The sequence below is a fragment of the Falco peregrinus genome, chromosome 8 (assembly GCF_023634155.1).
Source record: "Falco peregrinus isolate bFalPer1 chromosome 8, bFalPer1.pri, whole genome shotgun sequence".
NCBI classification, from domain to species: Eukaryota; Metazoa; Chordata; class Aves; order Falconiformes; family Falconidae; genus Falco; species Falco peregrinus.
The window spans coordinates 7524980-7546459 of NC_073728.1; the positions used below are offsets into that span (position 1 = coordinate 7524980).

The 21480-nt window shown below is 47.1% G+C and overlaps 3 long non-coding RNA genes across 5 annotated transcripts; 2 read left to right on the forward strand and 1 right to left on the reverse strand.

Annotated features, from left to right (window-relative positions):
• Positions 1 to 1935: 1935 nt before the first annotated feature.
• On the reverse strand, positions 1936 to 17100 carry LOC114013192 (uncharacterized). Of its 3 annotated transcripts, none has more exons than XR_008748582.1 (5): positions 16967 to 17100; positions 12806 to 16485; positions 8318 to 8404; positions 7915 to 7997; positions 1936 to 3109 (listed from the first exon to the last, which is right to left on the reverse strand). It is a non-coding gene; the product is annotated as an uncharacterized LOC114013192 (long non-coding RNA). The 3 variants fall into 3 exon arrangements; XR_003556103.2 differs by lacking the exon at positions 16967 to 17100 and having other exon boundaries at positions 12806 to 15209; positions 16094 to 16215; XR_008748583.1 differs by lacking the exons at positions 12806 to 16485; positions 16967 to 17100 and adding an exon at positions 8645 to 8899 and having other exon boundaries at positions 1943 to 3109.
• On the forward strand, positions 8964 to 12563 carry LOC114013193 (uncharacterized). Its single transcript, XR_003556104.2, has 3 exons — positions 8964 to 9093; positions 10409 to 10565; positions 10645 to 12563. It is a non-coding gene; the product is annotated as an uncharacterized LOC114013193 (long non-coding RNA).
• LOC129785067 (uncharacterized) lies at positions 16404 to 20858 on the forward strand. Its single transcript, XR_008748584.1, has 3 exons — positions 16404 to 16532; positions 16694 to 18685; positions 19949 to 20858. It is a non-coding gene; the product is annotated as an uncharacterized LOC129785067 (long non-coding RNA).
• Positions 20859 to 21480: the final 622 nt, after the last annotated feature.

Sequence of the window (21480 nt, forward strand, 5' to 3'; positions counted from 1 at the left end):
AAATCAGGAATGGGCAAGGAGCTCAAACAAAATAAGAAACCACTCTGATCCTCCTGCCATGCCGCTCAACCAGATCAAAAATACTCCTCCCGCCTCCACAGATCCCGAGGATGCTTCCCTTCCCTTTCTCAGGCACACCTATTTCCTTACAGCTCTCTTTTCCTCCAAAAAAAAGCTCTGATAATCTCAGGAGAAGCCTGTTCTTGCCATTTGTCCTCTGTGCTGTGGCTGATTGAAAACCATGCTTTGCAAAGAATAATTTGATGGACAACGACCGCTCCAACAAAACGGAAACCTTGAGTCAAGAATTTAAGCTTGGCGGGGATGTCGCATCCCTTTCCCTGTAGAAGACCAACCAGAAATCAGGTAAACACGAGCAGAAAGGATTGCAAAAGTGAAAAAGAAAGAAAAGCACATCAGTCCTTCCTGCCCCTTGTGCTCCTGAACACCCTCCTCTTTCGAGGCTTGCTCTGCAAGACATATTGCAGAGCAGAAAAGACAGATGGAAATGGCTAAAGAAGCTGAACTATCAATTTTTTATAACCTTGTATCTGGCACGTTGTTTTTTAGTTTGAAGACAAGGAAGAAAAATGATGGATTTACGTACAGACCGGTAGACATCAGCAGATCACATCCCATCCTAGCACAGCGTCACTCTGTCCCCAGGAACGTGCCTGGTCCCTGCTCAATAACAACCCTTCCTTCTGCGTGTCGACTGTTAGCAGCCCACGGCACAGTCCCACCATGGGCTCGTGCACTATCTCCCTGGATTCCCCACTCAGCTGCATCTGCACTGCAGCATACACGGCAGCCACAACTGCTGCTAAACTCTAAAAGCAACAAGAGTTGAGACAGGCATCATAGCAGGGGTGTGCAGGGATGCCGACAGCGCATCACGAGCACTGTTGGGTTGCACATCCAGCTCAAAAACAAGCGCAAGATGATCTGGCTTTAGTCACCTGTAAAACAAAGCTGTTGGCTCTTGTCCTAGCACGGCATCAGCCTCTCCAGGTGATGAAAGCATGTCACTTGGGCTGGGTCTCCGGCACAGTCCATCTCCCCCTGCATTAGATCTAGTTCTGCCAAGCACTTCGTGTTCTGTGGAGGGCTTTTTTTGTGATAAAAACACCCAGTTCTGGAAACTTCAGAACATTTTGTGAAAGTTTCGCAAAAGTTTCACTGAGCAGCTCAGTTGAAAAATGTTTCTTAAAAATCTGAGGACATGGGTTTCTTCTGACATATATTGTGAAATGAAACATTGTGGCTTTTCCATGCAAAACGCCCTTTGCTTTTTTAATGCCCTTATTTTGTTTTGCTTCAATTTTTGAATGCAATTTTCACTTGCTCAAAACTGCAAGGCAGTGTTTCTCTCTTAAGCTTAACCAAAATAGTTAGCCCTACGTGGAATTTTGGTTAGGTTTGATGAAATGCAAAAAAAACCCCCCACACATACCCAAATCAATGTGATATGACTTGAATTAATTGCTTTTTCAATTGCTAATGAATCAGAAACCATTCATTTGGACAGCTGGCTTTTGCCAATCCACTCCTAGCAACTTGCAGTGCAAGGACATGGCTGGCATGGGGTAGTAGATGAGAACATCTGCTGAGCACTTTCATTGCTTCAAAAAAAGGGAGCAACTTCTCTGGAGAAGTTTCTGGTCTGGACGATGCTTAGCAAATTGAGGAGAGGGACTGGTTTGCCTTAAACTCACTGAAATCTGCACCTCACTGGAAAATGTTTTCTTTTTGGAAAGGCATTAAAACAGGGGTTTGAGGGCTATGAAAAAACTTTTTCAATGAACTAGAAATATGCACATACCACAAACACACTCCCTAAGATTTTCATTTGCATTAAAAAAAATAATAAAATACCACACTTTTTTCATTTCAGTAACAAAAACTGAATGCTTACAGATTGGTTTTCAGCTTTAAGCCAGGTTGTAGTTTTATATTGAGTATTATTGTGTCATTGATTAAAATCACCTACATTAAAACCAAAAAAAAAAAAAGAAGAAAAAAACCCCTTTGATTTTAAATTAAACAACTTCTGGACAAGTCAAAACCTCCCATTCAGATCATTCCTATATTTCAAAGTGCTGGTAACTACAAAGTCACAGGATAAAGCATTGACTTAAAAACCAAAGAGCATTCTTTCATCCATATGTATACTGAATATATTTTCATTTTAATTAGGCTGCAGTAAATATTTAAAAAGGTAACACAGAGAATGTGATTAACATGAGATCTAAATCAAGGTTGGTTTTTCGTAGTCATGACCATGGCACAGAGCCCCAGAAGCACTGTGGAAAGCACCACCACATTTGTCCAGAAACGCAGAAATTTGTGCAGAAGTTGACCTTGGACACGGGAACCACCATGGTGGTTGAGCCTTGCACTGTCCTGCATTTACAGTGGGAAATGGCTGTCCCAGGGACTAGCCCGTCATCACTTATATGAGCCTTTTCTCCATGACAGGTGGCTTTAAATGCATGGATGTGGTGATGCAAATCATATAGCTTTGGTGAAGACTTTAACATGGCCAAGCATAGCCATTTTTTGTGGTGGAAGCCATAGCTGCAGCAACTCTTAATGGGACAAGATGAGATATTTCTGAACAAAATATCACGCTTTTTCTTCCTACCTTTGCAGTATTCTCCTGGGCAATTCTGTTCCACCATCAGGAGCTCTCCCAAACCTCCTTAAAGGCTGGTGGGGGCTGGTACCAAGGATACCCACACCAATGTCCCATCAGGAAATGACTGTCCATATACTGTGGTTTCACCACCCCTCAAAATGCCGGTGCAACAGATAGACCCGAGCACAGGTCCCTAGAGTCTCCACAAACAAGGCAGCTCAGGGATGCCAGCTCCCAGAGCTCAGTGCAGTCTCGTTTTCTCGAGTTCTTGGCAGTCTCTGAAGCTTTCTTGACAGAGTAAATTAGGCATTGTGGAGCTCCATGGCTAGACTTCTTCCGGCTGCTGAGTGCACTTAAAGCTAGAGCAGATAAGTCCACACTGGAGCCCATAGAAACCCTGTAGCAGTTTGGTGGAGGGAACTCAAGACACATTTAGAGCTGGAATATACGATACACTCAGCATCTTCCCCGCTGCCAAAACAAGGGTGAAAGGCCATTAAAATAAGCAAGGGTGAAGGTTTCTGTGTTTAATTGCATTCCTTGGATGCTGAAGGAAAGCACTCTTCAGAACAGCCACCCACCAGACAAGGATGAATGTTCCCACCAGCCTGCTGGGATCTTCTCCAGGGTCCCTCACCAGGAAAGCATGCACCTCCTTGGGGTCGTCTCCATACATCTCTGCTCTCCTTACCCATCACCTCCTTTTCACTCTCTCTCCTCCAACTTTGCACACCTCCACCATATCCTCACCTCTACCAGCCCTTCACATCAAAAACGCTTTCCCAACAAATTACCACCCATGTTAGAGAAGTGGTAAGAGCACATCTGAGAAGGAAAGGTCCTGTCTGGAAGAACCTGGTTGTGTCACACTTGGCCATTCTTGTCATACCTGGGATGCTGTCACCTGCCTGAAAAGATTCAAAGTAATAATAATACTGCCCTCCCACTGAAGGTTCACACAACCTGACTGAGTCAACCATATTTTAAAGTGATAATTGGATTCTTCATTCTAGGAATTAAGAAACACAGCCTCTGTAAACCCTTTGACTTGTAACTGTGTTTATGTGCTTATTTGTAGTACCAGCTTGGGGGCTTTTGATACTTTTTTTTTTTTTTTTTTTTTTTTTTCCCTGCTATATTCCCAGCTCTTCTCCTGGACAGCCATTTCCACTTCCTGGCTCATATTGCATGAACATTTTTTATAATACTTCTTTCATCTGATTTTAAAAATGCTTTGATCAAAATCTCCCTTCTGAAAACTGAATGTGGTTTGAATCATCAAGCCTGGCTATTGCTAATAAAAGGAAAGAACTGACTTTTAATGACTTTGTTGGTGTTTGTGTGATCTAAAAAGAAATCACTGGGAATATACCTGCAAATAACAGAGGCCCCTTAGTGCTTAATTTGTGTGAATTGTTTTTCCAGGCTTTTTTTTTTTTTTTTTTTCATGCTGTTGTTTATGGAGTCATCCAAGAAGCTTTGTTTGGTTTGATTTTTAAAGAATACAAATTTGTTTGACTTTTGCTTTTTTCTCTGGGGATATCTTGTGTGAAACAAAGATTTTTCACTGCAAGTCTGTTCTGTGACCGTTCACATTCTGAAGCAGCTCCAGAGAGGCAAATGCATGGTGATACTTGCTAATGAGCATTTTCACCCTTCAGCCTATGGATATTCTTTTTCTCCCCCCAAAACATATATGGCAGAGATCATTACAAGGCCTCTCATCCACACAGTCCCCCCCGGCCACCCTTTGGTGGTGGGACCATCCCAAGATGTTTTCATTCCGGTAGAAAAGAGCAAGCCAAGGATGGTCTATGTACAATGCAAATCCCACCACAGCTAAGACAGCCAGCTACCCCTCTCCAACATGCTCAGCCCCACGTGCGTCAACACCAGGGCTGGAAACTGAGAACCAAAACCCTACAAGGCTGAGGGCAATCTGCTTTATGTTTTCTCATGCAGTGGAAGCGCACAGGCATCTGCTCTTCATTAAAAGCAACTATTTTGGCTAGATACAGGTAGTGTGTTTTCACTCGGCAGCTCTGGCATTAAAACTTATCTTGTGATTTACCAGTTTTAGGGGAGAAAATGTCAAATCTTCATTTTCAGATGGCCTGTGTTGAAGAACCCACCAAAACCATAGCTGGGCTGCTGAGGGCTTCCCTGTGTCTGGGTACCTCACCTGCAGCCTGGATCGGTTACGCATCAACAGCTAGATCCCTCCGTGCCTCTGCCGGTTCAGCCAGGGAGTTTGTCTGCTCTCAGAAGCGCTCCTGACCTAAGACATTGTAAACTGCTCTCTTCGTCATCTCCAAATATACAGTTTGGTTCCTGATCTCGGGTTGTGCTCATCATTTTTCTGCACTTACTCTGGTGTCTTCGTTTGCCAGAGGCACCCCCGTGCATCCATTTACACTCCCATCCTAGACCTTGGTAAAGCAACATCTCTGGAACTAGCCATGAGGGAAAAACTATTATTTATGCCTTTTTTTTTCCTCTTAAGATACCATCTACTACATCCAATTCTGCAGTCTTCCAACCACTTGGTTCTGCCCTTGAACAATACTGCAATTAACTAAGTGTGGGAATGACGATGTGGCTCATTTGAGGTTTTGTTTCCACTCAGATGAGAGTTAATCTCCCCTGCGAGTTTGAACATTTCTTTTCCTGCTGAACTGTTTATTTTTCGATTCTGGATAATTTCTAAGAATAGCAGTTTGGGTTCCATAAAAATTTACTCTTGTGCTTTGATTCATTGCACTTAAAGACCCTGTTGTCATTCTCCCAAGTGTTGGCATGCAGTATTTGACAATCTTCAATGGAGAAAATTCCTAGAATATAAGAACAAGACCTTGCGCTTTGACTTCATTTTCTTTTCCTTTCTCTGCAGATGCAAAATGGATGTTTATTTTTCATTAGCAATGCCACAGGATTTTTGGAGGCATGTTTCCTTCGGTTTTAAACTGACTCTTCTTCCGGCGTTAGATTTGCCCAGGCTTTTAGCCTTTGTTCTCTGCGGATGTTATTCTAGCAGGCCAGCGCTCCCGTAGGAAACACAACCATGGCCTTGCTGTGTCGTGTGGTTTCCACAGCCGTATGAGTTTGTTGAACTGGGAGAACTGGCTTGGGACTAGGCAGTAGCCAGTGACTCAATGGCTACAGTGGCTGTCTTGTGGGCAAATGTCTTCTCCTCCTTGCATGTAATGGCATTGTGAGGTCAGGAGACAACAGGACAGCCAGTGCAAGCCCACAGATGGGGGTGGCACCTGCAGTGGGGCTCTTCGGAGTCCCACGTCCCTTCCTGTGGTAAAGCTCTTCTCACCTCTATGCAGTCTGGGGCGTCATCTGAGCAGGATGCACTGTGAAGCAGAACTTGAAGCACAAGGCTGGATGGAGCGTCCAGCGCTCGGCATTGCCCCCATGATAGCCCATGGAGGTGCTCTGGTGGGTGGGCAACCACCCTGTGAAATCCATCATCATCATCAGGGTTAGCTCTGGCTCCGATGCTTGCACAGCAAGTTGCAGTAGAGTTCTCTAACCTAAACCCTGCAGATTTTCTCCTGTCTGATATAAATCTCCAGTTTGTCTTCCAGCACCAGCGACACCTCTGCCATCAGATTTACCACACAGCGTTAGTTCTGCCCATCAGATTTACCACACAGTGTTAGTTCTGCCCACTCAGTTCTTTTAACACAATTTGACCTAGGTACCTTAGTAAGAATCCTCCATCTCCCAACTTGCTTCCGCTGATGCCTTCTGATATGAATCACCCTAGCTCCAAAGGTTTGAATTTTATTATATTTTTTTTCCTCCTTATTAAGACTAGCTTTCCTCATCTTTCACCCCACCAGGAAGCACTCGGGCTCTGGGGTAACATCAGGTTCCTGCAAGTGCTAGAGAGCTTCCTGGTGGCCTGGAGCTCCAAGCCAGCATCCACCCACATTTGTGGTGTCTTTGAACCGCTTATAAATAGATCGCGCTCATGCGGCTGTTTCATGTGCAACCATGGGACCGAGGGGAAGCGGCTCAGATCTCAGGCACAACGTACAGGCTCTGGTGTCGTCCTGGCCATCCATCAATGCTGAAACCCTTATGAAATCCAGAAGAGATTCTGACATGTGATTTGCTCACTCCATCATGGGGGGCTGGGGCGGGGGGGAGACATTTTTTTTAGGAAAGCAAGCGAGCAAGCAAACTGGCAGAACTCCTGCCACAAGGAATGAATTTGCACACACACTTTGATCCCTTTATGATTTTTTTATTTGTGTTAGCCACATCCTCTTCGCTGCACCACTCAGCAAAAGATGCTTTAAATTAGATGGGGCTTGGAAAACACTCTCTTTGTGACTCCCCCCCTAGCCTTGCCTGCCCCCGAGGCTTAGTATTGGTCTGGTAGCCAGAGCTTTGCCTAACATGAAACTGGCACAAATGAAAAGGCGGATAAATAAACGTCCAGGAATCTTGTTTGTCATATTTAATCCATCACGTTTCCCAAACAGCCTAGTCAAAAAATTCTGCAGCAGTGTTTACATCATCCTGATTGAAAGCTACATCCGTGCATATAAATACCATTCCTGGATGTAGCTCCAGTTTCACATGAAGGCAGCTATCATCCTGTCTGCCTTCACCACTGGGAAAAAAATAAAAAAAAAACAAACCCTTTGCATTTCTTCCTTTGCTCGTTCCTGCCCAATTCAGCCTCCAACACTTGCACATTCTTTTTTTTTTCCTTCCTTTCTTCTTCTGGTAAGCCTTGCCCACTTCTATGATTTCCTGGTATACACAAGGGGTGATGAGCAAGTGGAATTCACAAGACCACAAGGAGATGTGCTAATGAAAGTGGCACGATGCAAGCACTTAGACATGCAACCTGGTAGGGTTTTGCATCATCGCGGGCCATGTGTCTGTTACCGTGTGCTGTGGCTGGGAGCAGCAATCCTGCTTCGAGGTGGGGAAAACCACCAGAAACACACATCAAGCCAGTGCAAATGAGAGATGATTTCCGGTTCAGTGACTGGAAGAGGAAAAAAGCTATTTACTAGATCAAGGAGTAGGAGATGGTCACTGACCCTACATCCAGGCAATCAAGGGCAAGCCATCATGGTGGTAAAATTTAGAAAAGACCAGAGACCAACAGCTCTGCATGCCATGGGCCACCAAATACTTCCCAACAGCTCCAGCTCTTCAACAGACTGAACAGCTAAGAAGACACAGGGGAAAACAAAAAAAAAAAAAAAAAAAAAAAAAGGAAAAAGAAAAAAGAAAAAGAAACTAACCTGCTTGCAAAACCTGCTTGCAATCAGATGACACATTTTGTCCCATTAAAAATGAAGTTTTCCATTTGCTTCATGGATTTCTCCTGTTAGAAGAAAAACAAACAAAAATGTCCTTTGCCATTCTTACCTTCCTGCTCCGCCCAACCACCCCAACTTTTTTTCTCCATGGCCAAAATTATTCATCACACTGGACACAAATCATCCCCTGTAAATTGCACTTTTCTGTGGTAAGTGATTTCACCACAAAACGTCATGCTATATTGCCTCCAGTTGTTCTCATGCCACTCACACAGATTTCTATAAAATACTTTGCCCACTCAGCTTCCTTTATAGACTGAGTTGAATATTACGATGCATTTTGACACTGCCACACAGTTAAATAAACTCATTTTTTAAGTCTTACCCTAATTTGGTGCCATGATTCTCAATCACACGTATTGGCAGTGTTGTCCAGAGGTTGGATTTCACAAAAGGGTCGGAGACAGACATCCTAGAAGTGAAAGGCTTTGTAAAACTGGCCTCTGATTTGGGCATCCCCTTGGGTCTGGGATGGTTTCCGAGCCCTTATCGTTGAAAACCTCCAGTCCCAAAAGGAAACAGCACCTGTTTTATTCAGCCAAGCAGCACAGACATTTCCCAGGTGCCTCTTAACACCCTTTGGAATAAAAATAAGACTGTCAGATGATGCATCACAGATAAATCGGTATTTTGCCTGTCAGAAGATACCCACCTCTTTATTTATAAGTGCAGTTAGCATCCCTACTTCTGAAAGCGGGGCCTTGCAGAGGCTGTAGACAGACACCACTGTCTCAAGTAACAGCAGACCATAGAACTTTATAAAAACTTTTTAATCCCAGTAAAAAATAAGAGACCGTAAACCCACTTTTACCCTTCCTCCTTCACCTCTTGCCTACTCAAAAGCAGGAGCTGCTTCTGGCCTCCAGATGTCAAACCCACAAGCTCTTCCCCTTTTGCTATTTTTGCCGTCCACTTTGATCTTTCGCAACGGCTGCCTGGGGAAGTGGGGGGAGGCACACGGGGCTGGGGGCAGAGCATGCTGCCGTGCCCCCCTCCAAGCCCACAGGCTTTCCCTGGCTTCCCTTTGCGGGGCTGGCGGGGAAATCCACCTAAAGCTGGGCTGAAAATCAGGGAGAGGTGGCGGAACAGCGGTTGGAAGAGGTGGGTGGCAGGGCTGGGAGGATGCGCAGGGGGAAGAGTGATGGGCGAGAAGGGAGCTGCTGGGTGGGCATGGCTGAGCAGGAGGGGGGCTGGAGGCACCTGCTGTGGACTCAGCCCTAAGGGCTGTGTGGGGATGGGTCTTGCGGGGGGTGGGACTTTGTCTCTTACAGCACATTGCTTTGGGCCAAAGTGGGATGCAGGACTGACAGCAAGTTGCCATCTCCAGCCATGGGGGCAGCTGGAGGTGCAGAAGACAGCACTCCTTAGCCACTCCAAATAAATCTCACCTGCTTCAGGGACATTTGATCACCATGGACTTTTCTCTTCCCTGTACTGAGGGTCGAACATCATAGCATTAAAGGCAGGGGAATGTGCTATATATGGCAATGTAAGTACGGCGACATATGAATCACTCGCTACCGGCGGGGTGCCTGACCTCCAGGCATCCCCACAAGAGAAGGGATTCCCTTTCAAAGGCAGCTGAGTCATGCCCAGAGCAGTATCTCTGTTATAATTCACTGCACGGTCAATAGGCTGCATCACCCCATAGCATCTTAGACTGACTAACACCTCGAAACCCACCCTCTCTCCAATAAAATATAAAGAATAAATCTTTTTCATGCGATACCATAGAAGGGAAATGAAATTATACTATCAATGGGACTCATTGCTGGAGCAAAGGAAGTAATATTACAGCTGGAGAGTCAACGTCCAGTTCAAAAGTCGTGAATATCTTCTTTCTGCTTCCCTGCCAGTGTTTTATTGTTGTGGTGGGTAATGTAAGAAAGCTCTTGCAGCACAGCTCAGCTTGCCTTGAGAGACCCACTCAACAACTTCAGGCTGGCAACAGCGCTGAGAGGATTGCGTGGTTTGATGCTTTTATAGCCAAAAATGATAAAGGAAAAAACTGGCGTGTTTAAAGACCTACGGGGATGGGTGTGTGTGTGTGTGTAGGGTAGGGAATTGATGTTTGAGACTGAAACAAATCGCATCAGGTATTTGCCCAGTTTCTGCATTCCACGTGCTCCCTGCCGAGGGAGCCTGGGGTGAGGAAACACTCAGGCACATTGCATGGACAGGGACAGGCAACGGCAGCGTAACCCACACTAGCAAGCTGCCGAGGCGTAGGCAAAATGCTGGCAAGTGCAGTCTTGGTGGTTGAGTTGCTCCGGCTTTACTGTGGGAATCAGAATAGAGACTTTGTTTGCTGCGGGTGTGCAAACATCACAGAAAAGGAAATTTTTCACACAGGCATCTTTGCCCCTTTAACTTCCAAACAGATCGCTGCATTTTAACAGCAAATATTCCCATTCAGTTTGTTCCAGGAAAAACTTCTTTCCCATGGACTTTTCACTTTTTTTGGCCAGTGAAAAAGATGTTGGGGTGAATTTATGTGCGTTTTCCTACGAAACAGCAAATTCAAGGCCTCCTGTGTCATCCTTATATTTTCCAGCTGACTTGAGACTAAAGAGGTGAGTGCTAAAGACTTCAGTGCTCTAAGTCAACAGGAATAAATATAAAAACTCAGGTGGGCTATCTTTTTTCATGCAGATCTTCTTGAATACTAGCCATGCCGAGCCCAGCTGTGATGGCTGCACAAGTGACCCAGGTGCCTGCTAGTACAGATGGTGCTGGTGCAGGTTTCGAGCAGGCAAAACAGTTCCAGTTCTGCCTGTAGTTCCTCCGTGACCATGCTTCCTACTTCCCCAAAACCTAGCTCCATCAACTCTGTCTCAGCTCTTTAATCCAACCCCGTTCTGCCAGCAGAGAACCTGGCACAGCTCAGCTGCCACCCCCTCTCATGCCCCCCCACACTGCTTCCCAGCCCTGGGGATGCCCCATGCTTGCACATCTGGGCATCCTTGCACGCTTGAAGTGGCCCAGGCAGCCTGCAAGCTTGCAGGCAGGTTCCAGCTCAGAAATGCAGTGAGTTCTGCATCTCCAGAGCACGCTGATCTGGCAGAGGGTAGCTGAGCTATCCTGAAGCCTGGTTAACCATTTTCCAATTGCATGGAGGTAAACTGGAAAGCAACAGCGAGTTGCTTGGGAGTTATGCTGAAGCATGAGAGCGATCCTCCCACGCAAGCCCAACCCTTATTTGAGATGGGGGCATGTGGGTGGGAAAATCTGACCCCAATATTCTCCTGAGGAACCTATGGCTGGAGGAAGCCCCAACATCTCCTGGGGTGACCAATAACCAGGTTCAAAAAGTCATCAATCAGGATACTGAAGAAAGATGGCACAGCTTTCCAGAAAGACCAAGCCAGAGCAGGATTTTGGCTGCAGAGCACTGAGATGATTTAGGAGGTAAAACACTTGAGTTTGTGTCAAATTTCCCTTTCCTCTGCTCCCCAGCACCCACCCGGTTGCCTGTTATTCTCCAGCCCTCCCTTGCTGCTCCCACCCCACTCCAAGCCACCGTCACCTCGTTGCTCATTGTGGCACTGGCCGGGGTGACGACAGGCAGGCTTCGCACATGCCGAGGGGCTGCACAGCGAGTGCTCAGCAGGTCAAAGCCCCCCTCAGCCACCTCCCCATCCCTGGAGGGGCTCCCTTTCGCCTGCAGGGCAAGGGACTGCACCTTGGGGATGCTGCCTCCTCCCAAGTACCCACCTCCTACCTTCTCCTGGGCATTTCATGGTAGCCACAGTGGTGTAAAAAACTAAAAACAGCGTCAACAATGTGCAAACAGGTGTTTCCTATATATGCATATGTGTACATATACATACACATATATCCCTGACGTGGCACTGAAACTACTTGCTGTTTTCTGTTACAAAAGCTTCAGTTTTGCCTCGAGGCACTTGCGAAAACAAGTCCGTGATACACATTACAGACAGATACCACCACAGAAATCTCCCCTCCTGCAGCTGTAGCGACTTTTTCCCTTGTAAACATATCAAGTTGAGATCAAAATTCGCTCCCTCCAAATGAATTCCTGCGTCTCCACTAGCTGCATATTTGTGGCTGTTTAGTATTCCCAATTTAGGCATTGGCAGAAACAAAGAATAAGTGAGTATAAGAACACATATGCTGAGAAATGCAGTGCTGAAGGGTATCCCACCCTTAATTTAAATAGTAGAACTAAAATATCTCATGTGTGTGTGTGTGTACACACATATGCACATATGTCATGGTACTTAAGCAAACATTAGATCCACAGACCACTGAGCATTTGCTTCTCCTATGTCACATTTGGAAAAGTGCTAATGCCTTATGGGAAATGTGGAAAAAAATGTAAATATTTTGTTCCAACGCAACATAGCTTACCACTGCGCTTTTCTGACTTTCTCCTCCCTTGCAGCAAACAGCGAGCAAATAATGCTCCGAATGCTTCTGCTTTCTCCACGTATAAACTAATTCTGCCCCTCTGAACCAGCCTAACTGGGAGCAGGTTTTTTCCAGGTGTGTTTTTCATGCTCTACAAACCATCAAATTCATCAATTCATAAAAAAAACCAAAAACCAAAAAACAAAAACCAAAAAACCAACCCAAAACCAAATCCATCGATTCCTATTGCCTGCTGTCTTCTTGGGCCGGGGGGGGGGGGGGGGGGCGGGGAACCCCTCTATCCAAATCGATTGCCAGGTAAAGGGTTATAATTGCAAGAATCGGATTCAAATCACCCCATTTCTAGGCTGAGACAGACTCTGACCAAGAGGGAGGGGAAGGTTCCCTTTGCAGAAACAGGCAGTTTAGGGCCGGTACGCACCTGAGCTATCCTCTCGAGGACCACTAAGGATATCTGGAGGGACAGCAGGGTTGGTGACCCCGTGCTGTGAACGGCTCAGCAGGTGCCGAGGGATGCCATGGGCCCCCATCTCCACGGAGAAGCTGATGGTCCCCCTGCACGGGAAAACACACTCAACTCTGGATTGGGAACTACAACAAAAATATTATGTCAGCACAAAAAAAAATAATAAAATTGTTGCAGTTTTAGCAAAGCTTGCGTGGAAAATGGAGACCTTGACACCAGAAGATGATCGTTTAGCAAACACTAGCTACAAAATACCTCATTAAATACCTCTCCAAAAGAGCTGTGGGCTGCTAGGCAAACCCGCACACCAGCCCAGCAGAGGTTATTGGTTTAACAGGTCCCTACCACGCTGCGCTTTATGGGACCCTTCTGTATTACTGGATATATTTTGGCTTGCTGTGAAGAAATTGTTCTTGCCAAAAGGGTTACTATTACCTCTGGCTTCTCATTGTAAGAGGGAGTCAGGCAGTGGTGCCGTGCTGGGATGGAGGAATTTTCCGCTGCTCTCCTGCCGTGCTGGGGGAGCACAGCGCCGAAGCTACTGCGCTGAAACGCTTCTGAGACAATATCATATTCCTCCGTCATATCTTCACCTGCCCATTTCACTGCATTATTAGGTTTTTTATTTATATTACACTTGTGCCACAAGCTCTCCTTGCACACAGTACTGGAAAAGCACAGAGATATCCCTCTCTCCTAGTGCTGCAGATGTAAATGGATACATCAGAGCAAAGGCAGCAGCAAGGCAGCTATTGCTCCTTTTATTTTTATTTTTTTCCTTTCTTTTCATTGAAAACTGGCTCCAGCTAAGTTAGCCACGGAAGGTTGCACTGGGAGCTAGTGGCACTTCTGAGAAGAGGATCTGACATGTCACGCAGAGGTTTTAAAGCAAAGGATGTGCTGCAGCCAGCAGGTTCAGGTGAGGGGGGAAAGGGGAGCCCAAGCCTTTGTTGCGAGGGTCTTGTTTTGATGCCTAGAAGCAGAGGAAGGGCAGCTAGCCTCCTCGCAGGGAGGATCTGAACCTGAAAGGCAGGATCCCTGCCACCAGCGAATGGAACAGCACTCTCCAGTGGGAATGGTTTGGTGACTACAGCCATGCACTGCGTCCTCTGGGCTCCCTACCAGCTGCCTCTGCTTAGTGGGCATAGCTTGAGCAAGGTGTTTGCAGAAGAGCACACCAGGAGATGAGACATAAGCAACCAGGAAAATATGGCTCGATTTAAACATTTGCCTCAGACATGCTTTTTCCCACTGATTTCTGTTCTCTCTAGATGGAGATGACACCATGTGGTTGCTTGCCTTTCAGAGTCAGCATTGATGGGGAAAGGTGGCTTTTCTTGGACAGCCAGCAGTCTTTCAGGATGAGTGACCTCTGAGGCCACAGAGGGTTAAAAGGCATGGGGGAATACGTGCTCTGAGGGTGAATTTATGAACCCTAATAAAACTGCTGGGGGAGGAAAGATAATAAGGGCAAACTGAAAAATGTTTCAGCATTTGCATTCCTCCACCTTCTGTCCTAGAGGCGGGGAGACGTTTTCCCTCATGTCCTGCCAAGAAAAGAAATGGCTGTAAAACTGCTGATATCATTTTCAGTTCCTCCCCCCACTTCGAATCTGCAAACCTCATCCCTGCTTCCCTCTCAGAGAGTAGGAAATGGTTTGGGTTAAATGAGCGTGGAAGCTGGAAAGCCTGGAATTGGAATCATTTCCCTGCTGGCCTTCCAGGGGCTCCGACGGGAAAAGCCCCCAGGCACAACCGGAGAACAAGATCTCCTGCCAGCTCTTCTTCCACTTACGCCTCCCCGTGCTTCACCTCACGGGGTCTGCTTTAGCACTCAGGTGGTGGGGCAGAGAGGGGGAGAAGGTTGTTTTTCTTTCCTTCAGGCTTTGCAAATGGACTTCCAGGGCAAACAAAATAATTGGCTCAGGCAAAGGCAAGAGCTGAAAGGCATCATTTGGCAGGTGGGGCTGTCACCTTTCCCATCACTCCTTCACCTCCTTACTGCCAAAGCACCCGCCTCTTGAAGAAAATGTACACCATGAACGTCCACCTGCTGGCCTCCAGGGTTATCATCTGGAAGATGGTGGGACTTTCTGAGCAGAACCCTTATGCTTGCACCTTTCAGGATTGAGTATGCTTCAGTGTAGGCTTGGGATCCTCAGAGGAACCAGAGGATGCTGAGAAAATACTGTTACGCTTCAAAAAGGTGACGAAGATTTCCAAGAAGCAAGTGAGAGGAGGAGGGAGGGATGTCACAAGGAGGGGGGATGCACAGGGAGCTCAACTCTGGAAATGCAAGGCATCTACAGAAATCCTCGGAGGACGCTCGGTCTGCACTATCTGTGCGAGGTCGGTTCCCCTGATCACACACAGAAAATGAGCTGATTAAAACAAAGGGCGGTGCAGCTACAGAGATGACAGCATTTCATTGGAAGACCTGGAACAGAAAGCCATGGGAGGCCCCTGGAAGAGGTTTGCATGGAGGATGTCCCCAGAGAAATACTTGTCCTGAAAGAGCCCCCAAGCCTGGCTTGGTGCAGGTCGTTCATCAGCAAGGCTTCAGCTGGAGATCTGGGACTCAGGGTCCTCCATGCCAGGCATCATACGAACACAAAGGTGGTCCTGCCTCCGCTTATTTAAGACATCCCCCATGCATGCAGGGACCAGCTTTACCCCCCTACCCCCGCAGCCCGGGAAAACAGCCCTTTCTCCCCCTTGCAGCACTACATCATCTCCTTGTGCTGACACAAGGAGCCTGCAGCAGAGGTGGGTGTAGGACCCAGGCTTCATGAGCACCAGCTCTGCCTGTTAAAACACCACGCCAATCTTCTCCAGATGAATAGGAGGCAACTTCAACACTCTGGCAAAGCTGCTTGGAGAGAGGCGATAGACCCCCAAGGCTACCCCTAAATCTGTCACACAGCACGTCCTCCTTCCCTTAGCACTCACATATTGATACTGGGGGGGGCGGCCCTAGCTGTCCCTGTGGGTCCCAGAGGAAATGGTTTTATAGGACTCTGGTGGATGCAGAAAATAACTTCCACTTAACAGCAGGCGCTGGCTCAGCATTTGCTGGCCTGAGACAGATCAAACACTTCAGAGCAATTCCCGAGTTATTGGTCCTCCAGCTCAGAGGTTCCCAGCCAAATCTTTATCCTCTGCTTCTAAAAGCTGGTTCTACTTTATATTCAGGAATAATACCCCTAAAAACATGCATTTATGAATGAGCAATATTTTCCTCACCTCCGCAAAAGCCCGGCACTGGGCTGGAGTCCAGGACGCAGCGGCATCTCTTGCAAAGGTGCAGAGCATATTTGTCCAGACCCCTCAAGCGCTCCGGGAGCCAGCCCCAGCCTAGCACTGCTGCCTTTGCAAGCTGGCTATCGGGACACGGACTCTCCAGCCACGCTCTTTAGTTAATGAGCGCCTGCACAACACATTTTTAGTTCTCATGCCCCTTCATCTCTCGTGATCCAACATGCTTGAACCAGCCTGTATGGATGCGATACGGTCCCCCAGAGCAATCAGGCTTTTGAATGGACATTGCATTTTTGAATGCACATTGCAGAGCTTCAGAAACAGTGCCCAAGCCGGATGAGTAGAGCAGATTAATCCTGGTGGCCAGAATCTTCACACTTCGGGAAAGGCCATGTGCACCCCAGAGAAAGAAAAACAGCACAAGGTAAATGGAAAACTCTCACCCAGAGCGAGCTATGCTAATCGGCACCAGCTGGTGCTCTGCTAATATTTTGATAGAGTCCTGTTTTCTCTCCAGAACAGAAACTTTACTGACATTTTTTTTCCCTTCCCCCACCCCTTCCCTGCCCTTTCCTTCTGTCATAGTTCTGGCATGGTGTAAAGGGGAACATATGTAGCAGACATAAATGTCGGATGAAAGAAGAGAAAAACAGAGGAGAGTAAGAAACCACTCAGCTTCATCAGTGCATGAAAACACGGATTATATCCCCGAGCTAAGCTGTCCTCTCGTCCCTCCATCCCCATCCCATGCATGCACCTTGCCCTCCTGCAGCCTCCCTCACCGCCTTACAGGGGAGCAGAGCACACACAAAACCTGTAACGAAGGCTGAGTGATTCCTGATATAAAGCTGAACTCACGTGATCAACCAAGGAAACGAAGAGGAACCAGTTTGACTATTCATTACATATTCCATACTAAATCGCTCTTTCCAGCCAATGCCTAGAGAAGCTTCAGGGAAGTCATTGGTCTTGGTTGTCTCAAGGAAGGTAATCAGCCTTCCAAACAGACGTGGCCATTTTGTCAAAATTCAGGAGATTTTAGGAATACGTCAGTTTTATGCCGATTGCATGTAGGAGAAAAGAAAGAAAAAAAAAAGAAAGAAAAAAAAGGAAAGACATTATGTCAATGTCTTCCAATGTGGGGTTTTGAAAATGTCATATTTTCTGTTTTTAAAATTACATTAGAGCCATCAACATTGGAATTAAGCCACATTTTTATCAAGCAGAATCTGTTAAAGCACCTCCTGTCTACCACTGCAGACTGCCAGCAAGCTGCAAGGAGGGGGCTGCTCCATGCAGGGGGACAAGCAGGAACAAAGGAGGATCAGGAGGACCCTGTTGCAGGGGGATCCCACACCACCAGCATGCTCTCCCACAGCATCTGCATGCAGTGGTGCAGAGCAGGGTGCTGGCAACAGGCTCCACCAACAGCCCCAGACAAGGCAGAGGGATGGACCACACCAGGACCCAGCCAGGGGTCCAGCCAGGACCAGCAGAAGATGGAGCAGACAGGGCTGGAGATATGTCTCCAAGAGCCCATCCAGGAAATAGGGCGAGGGAAGAGACAAAGTGCATTTACCATGGAATAGGCGCCCTGCCCTGAAGGTAAATGGAGCCCATGAGCCCAATGACAGGGGCTGCACAGGCTGTCCCTGATGAGACTGTTCAGGACAGTTAAGGTGCATTGGTATCCTCCAGGCCCTGCCTAAGAAACCTTCCCGAGGCTCAGTCCCCTTGGATTATGGCAAAATCTCTTTTTCATTAATAAAGCAGTTGACCTCTGGCTCTCAGAGTACGTCTGAGCACATCTATGGTGCAAATCTGGGAGGCAGCTACTTTGCGGAGAAGGTGGTGTCCAACTCCTCCGCTGTTTTGGCAGATGCAAGGGCATGGGATGGCCTTTCTCCCCACTGAGTCCCATTACCTTGTTCATGGATGAAAGCTTCTGGAAGTCCACTTCTTGTATCCAGCTGCCATTTATCTACATCCCTCCCACAGAGCCAGCGGGGTTTATTTTTTTTAACCTACTGTTGGATAATAAGACAGATGTCCGCACTGGGTCTTATTTTGAATAGATCTAAACTAGAAACAAATGTATTGGATGGGATGACTGAATGTGTAGCATGTGCCCTGTTCCAGCATGTCTGACTAAAGCAAGAAAGAGTGGCTAGCTCCCATTTTATTTTTTGAGGGAGCTGCTTTTAAGATGGGAAATGGAAGTACCCCAGCAAAGGAGGGGATCCTTGCAGTAAGACATGACTCCTGTAGGGAAGAGTAAAACATAGGTGAGAAAATATAGCTGAAAACATGCAAAATACAAGAAAAGTTGTGCTTGCCTGCTGCCTTTGCCTCCTCTTTCGGTCCCCTGGGGATGGACTGAAGCATTCAGGTGGGGAACAGGACACCCTCCTGGTGAAATCCGAGTTAATTCTGGAAGAAACACATGTTCACAGATGCCTTTGAAAGCCCAAGGCTGTATGTCTGAGGTGGAAATCGGCGCTTGAACAGAGATCAGAACGACCTAGGGAAAGAAGAGGAAGAAAACAAACCAGGGGTGAAGTGGAGCAGCAGAGGAAGGTAAGGGTGAAGATCAAAGGAGAGGGGCAGGTTCAGAGCCACCGCGCTCTCTCTGGTTCTGTTGGGTCTTCCTCCACCAGTCCCAGCACACGTGTCCATCTGTTTGGACAGCTGACTGTCGCTGACCCCGGGTGCTTGGGGTGGTTGGTGGGCTCAGCAGTGCAGGTTGCTCACTGCCTGGGATGCTCCTGGGGGCTCACCAGGGCAGCCCCAAGCCTGTGTGTGGTCAGGGCGCTGCCTTCCCTCCCAGAGCAAGAGATTACAAAGAGCACAGCTGAGAAACTCGAAATGCGTCAGAAGGAAGCAAACTGGGAGCCGGAGAATTCAGCATCACAACCACCTGGGGCACCGGCATTAATCAATACGGTCTATTTCAATTTTTAAAGCAGACATTAGTGATGCATCTGTATTTAATGCCTGTCCCAGGAGTCTTGATACTTTCTACAGCCAAAAAAGGCAGCCAGATCACCCCAGCCCATCCCAAGCTAGCAAAAGCAGGACAGAGGTGAGCCATCATGCCACAGAAGTGAAGGCTTTGTCATCCCATCTGTCATCACCTGCATACAGGACTGGGGGCTGCCATCTCAGGACAAACATCTGATACTGGGTGCTTGTCTTCACCCAGCCAGCCAGCTGCTGCGGGATGTGAAAAAAAAACTCTTCCCAGCTCTCCTGTTAGCTTCTGACTGCCTGTTCTTTTTTGATCAGGAGGTATCAATATTTAAGCAGCTGTTCAGAGTGTCAATAGAGTCCAGGCACTGGTTTTTCTCCAGCTACCATGAAAATCCTTGTCCCTATCTCCACTTTGGAGCTGATGGTGCAAATCTCAGCGGCATTCTTCACTATTGCTTATTTTATTGGCAGGAACTGATGCTGCAAGCAGGCCATGCTGGAGGACTCCAAACATCATTAAATACTCTTGGAGGCCACAGTTACCTTCTGCTGGTCCTGAGTTCAGAAAATACCTGAAGTCACGAGGCCACAGTGTCACCCTCAGCAAGGTCCCATCTGAAACTCCTCTCACCATTTTAATTTCCTTTAGCATACTACCCTGCCCTAAGAGCTTTACTTGACTTGTTAGGTTTGGCATGTCTTTAGTACTATTTTCGGAGGATTCCAGAACATGTTTCTGATTTTGGCCATCTTCATCTTCTTCTTATAATTATTAATAATATTTTTCCTTCCAGTCACTGGACTCATTCCCACGTTGGCTGCAAGGCTTCAACACCAATTGCCACTTAATTCAATCTTCCTCTCTTTCAGGAGCACCTTCTCACAACACTGCCATATTACTGCTGCAAATCCATGGAAAATAAAAAACTTGGAGAACCAGGGGGTTTGACTTACAGAAAGCACCTTGAAATACATGCCTGTGTATGCTTTGTACCATAAAAACCTTCTCTCCCTCTTCCATGAAACAGAGGGTCCCCCATACCATGCGCCTGACAGGACACAAGGAGACCCTCAAAACCTCAGAAAGCTTAAAGTACACTTTTTCTCCCTGAAAAGTTGGGATCTCTCAGCCTGCTGCAGTGGGATATCAAAGTCAGAGCAGAAGGGATCTCCTGATGTGAACATGTCTCCCCCATTTGGAACCAGCCAAGGATTCACCTCTGGAGCCCCAGGAACCAAGAGAAATCCTGTGGTCCCAGCAAGGAAAGAGGAGAAGGGGATGTGCCCACCAGAACAAGGGATGCAATAAAAACAAAAAGGCTGGAAGAAGAAACAGGTTTTCCTGAGCTTGAAAAATATTCCAGATACCTTCCTTTTCTCCTTTGCTATTGAACAAAACGTGACACAGATGTCATGCAAAAATCCACTGTCTTCTACTCTTTGCAAATAAGAACACCTGAGAAACAGCAGACTTAGGTGACATGAAGGCTGTCTAATTTGGTCTCCCTGACCCTTACGATGTGATGATGAGGTTCCTCCTACTTCAGGCCCTTGCTGCACTTGGTGCTCAGGCTCCACGTCATCAGCTTGGAAAGCTGACCAAACCCCATGAGGCTCTCCTGGGACAATGACAGCTCAGTTCCTCCATCGTATGCGAAAACATCTGCACGGATGTCTGCATTCCCCCTGACTTCAGTGCCAGTCTGCCAGCAGATAACTCAGCTCAGGAGCTGATATGGATGGAGCAGGGAGGACATCGCTGCTGGCTCGTGTATGGACAGCACATAGTGCGGCAGAGAGACAGAATGGAAAGTTATGCATCCCAGCTGAGTAAACACTAGACTGCAGCTGGCCAGAAAACTGACTCTGAGAGAGAAAGGACCTGCACAAAGGAAGGGGGGAAAGAGAGATTTCTGAAGGCCAACGCAATACTCATTTCAAGTCAACTACAACCAAATCCCTTGGTGTGCTCTACCAAGACTGATCTCAGTGGGGAAATCCACAGCTGGGCAGGGTGAGAGTAAATTGCATATGTTGACAACCACAACCTCCCCCCAGTAAGTGGAGACACAGGCAGATTGGAGATACAGAAGACTACTGCAGATAAAGAGATAGAGTTGCCTGCTCGTAGCCAGGGCTTCAGCAGCCTTGAAACTGTTGGTGTCCCAAAGGAAATACCTTGCAGAATCCAAACCTATTGTTCACCATCTTTAAGTGTTCATCACTCTTTAAAAATGCGAAAGAGTGAACGTGTACAGCTAGCCATGCTGTGGAGGAATATAGCTGCCAAGGTGCATATATCGTATCGCATCAGCTAAAGGAAAAAATAAATCAGACCTGAGCCTGGTTTCTGCCTGCGTGTGGGTCAGGTCACCCGTTGCCATTAGAGCCCTTCCTTGTCA